Below are 3,249 nucleotides of genomic sequence, written 5' to 3' on the forward strand. Positions count from 1 at the left end.
AGTAGGTGCCGGCGAGCGACAAACGGCAACCCGATCCGTGACTTCTGTGATCGACATAACATCAAAAATGCTACGTCAACCCAATGCCCACAAAGTCTTTATTCGGACCGTTTTGATGAGAATCGATACAGCAAGTCACGTGATTCTTCCGCGTGAGAATTCGTCACCTAAAGAGCCAGTCCACATGTGAACCAGTAGTGTGATCTGCGTGACTGAACGAATTGTGATGGTGTTCCCCATACAAATGCGAGTTAGGCGGAACCGCTCATCAGCCCCTTAGCCTCACCAGCTACCAACCAAGATCTGGTCAACAGGGAGCTTGGCGAAAACGGAACAATCGTACTGTGCGTCCCGGAAATTCAGAACAGACTAACGTCAGTGAGGGGGCAAAATCTCGACTGCAATCTATATTCCCTATGATTCTGGGATTTAGGCGCTAGGACCGTTGGTTCGTGCTGCCGTACAGCAGGAACTTCCAATTGACAAGGCGAAATGCCATGAATTGTGTTTTTGGCAAATCGTCTGTTCAGCCACAGAATCCTTTTGGTGCAGATTTGCTCCGCAACTCAAAGTGGAAATGAAACCTGAGATGCTGGTCGAGCTGGGTCAGAATCCTAGAGCGGATGACTGCGCCAGTACAACGGGACTACTGATAAGTAGTCGGTTTGTTTATCTAACCACTCGGTGAATTTGATCATCATCAAGCAAAGGTCTGGGAATTTTATCGGATTTTTGGCCGAAATACAATCGAACCCGGAAAACCAAGGTGATTCGAAACTGACCTTTCCAATCATCGCCGCAAAAAGGAACAACGGCTTTATGTGGGCGAGATTTTTGAAGATCGATTGATAAAGATATGACAAAGTAATGTACGCACAATAATGTTCTCCATAACATCGGAGTCAACGGTTCATCTTATGGCAAATCCTTCGTGGCCACATTACGTCGTGGGGGAAATAAACCTCAAATCCTCAGGATCCGTTCTTCATGCTCACCTGTGGCAATAACCAGGGTTGCCTACTGAATTACTCGTCGTGTCGATGAGCAAGCCACAATCCATGGCTAAGCTGTTCAAAGCAATCACCACGTTACCTGCGGGTCAACCCAGAGGGGGCGGTATTTAGAGTTGACCGCCGATCTGAAGTAAGCCAACCACAAGCTGCTGAAGGCAGCCTACTCACTTGGACCAAATGGCTGACTTACTTTCCCCGTCGAACTGGACGACGAGCAAAGACCACCGAGAATGTATATAACGCACGCCGGCGTTAATGCACCGGACAGTCAGCAAAAGGCTTTTGACCAAGGTTTATATCTCCCTCCTCATGGACAAACATGCATTATTGTAACAACAGATAAAGGAACGTCGATTGTCGTTTCGACCATAGTTTCTAAGCTGGACCAAAGGGGAATTGTTGCATAGCTGTCTGATTTTTTCAACGTTGACAACATATCAACTCCCAGTGTAGCGGCAGCGTGAGCGAAAATTCCTAATACAAATGCTGTTTAACTATGAAACCTGAATGAGAACAATGAAGGTGGCGAACAAGGCTTGTTTTCTGTGATTTCCCCTCTTGGCTAATACATCACCAATTTATTTGGTACCGGAGATCACGTGAAACAGGTTAAAATCGTGAGTACATGCACTTTAGAGAAATAGAAATCGGAGGAAGGGGGTTGAATGGGGATAGATCAACAGGTCACGGAATCAGGTTTAGTCAGGTCGGTGTCAGACAGGCTTGCGGAACCAAAATTTTCGTGGGATAGTTCAGGTTCACAGGTCATAAATTTTCTTTCGGGCGCAAATTTGTGGATCCAGTAGTCGGGTTTCAAGTACCCCTGCGATCGGTAGTAGTCTAGATCCTACCAGCCGTGATCGGTTCAGAGGTACGCAGTGTATGATGAAAGATGAAACTTCCATCAGGATTGGGAAGGCCAGAGCAGATTTTCTAAACCTGCGTTACCTGTGACGTAGCTGTGACATCAGCTTCTCTGTCAAGGGTCGAGTTTACAATGCTGCGGTGCGCTCCATATTACTATATGGATCAGAAACCTGGCCGCTCTGCGCTGAGGGCGTCAAAAGACTTTCAGTATTTGACCATCGATGCCTTCAAAGCATAGCCCGAATCTGGTGAGAACACCGGATCAGCAATGCTGAAGTTTATCAAATGGTATTTGGGAGAAATAACTCACCCTCGATAGATGAACTGATCACACCGCATCGGTTGCGATGGCTTGGCCGCGTGCTGCGTATGCCAGTCGACCGACTTCCTCGAAGGGCTCCTTCCGCACAACCACGTGAAGAGTGGAAAAGAACCATGGGTGGTCAAACAATGACTTAGCAGCGAAGTACAAAAGCCATTACTAGCAAACTCAGTTGCGCTGGTCATCTCCGCCTTCCTGGATGAAGACCCAGAGACGGACCATATTAATGGCTAGAGACATTGTCAGACATGGCCCAGTCGCGCCCTAAATGGCGCTCGTGTATCCAAGCTATTGCCTTCAATGCATAGCTCCTTTTCCAATCCCCCCACTTAACAGGCCACCAACAGTGCTGTATTTACGCACTAATTTATCAGCCCCTGCCTCCAATGAGCAGCTACCTACCCCACCTCCGCGAATCATCGGTGGACGAACCTGTGGCGGCTACAATCACTGTACGACGAGTGCGCGGTTATTACAGCTGACAATGATGATGACGCAGTGTATGATAGTGAAGGCCAAATGTGATGCAATTGCACTTGAGCCCGGTTTATTCCAACCAACACCCAGACATTCGGGATGGTCGCATTCCATTTGACAAACGCCTCGTCGTACGACCAGCGTATGGTTTTCGATACGAGCATACAAAACCTAATTGGTCCACTTGGACTGTAGTATGCTGTGTGCAGTTACAGCATGGACTAGAAGAACGTATAATGTGGAAGCCGAAGGTAGTCTGAAGTGGAAATCGGCTTTCTTCCACAGTCTTCCTCATTGTAGAGTAAGCAACCTGTTGGACCATGTTTTGAGAAGCCGACCAATGATGACTGGTTGACGTAACAAGTAGGGCGTAAGAAGACGGATGGCCTGGTCACGAATGTTCTCAGAGAAGCGTTGAGACTCTTACCGGCCGGTCGCAAGTGAGCCTCTGTCGTAACTACCAGCAAAGTGTAGATAGGAATGAGGTTCACTAGCTCCATTATCCGTAACAAGACAATTAGGAAGGGAGTTTTTGGTTATACAACGAACATTTCCATCAAAGAATGTGTC

The sequence above is a fragment of the Opisthorchis viverrini genome, assembly GCF_000715545.1.
Source record: "Opisthorchis viverrini unplaced genomic scaffold opera_v5_1038, whole genome shotgun sequence".
Classification (NCBI taxonomy): Eukaryota; Metazoa; Platyhelminthes; class Trematoda; order Opisthorchiida; family Opisthorchiidae; genus Opisthorchis; species Opisthorchis viverrini.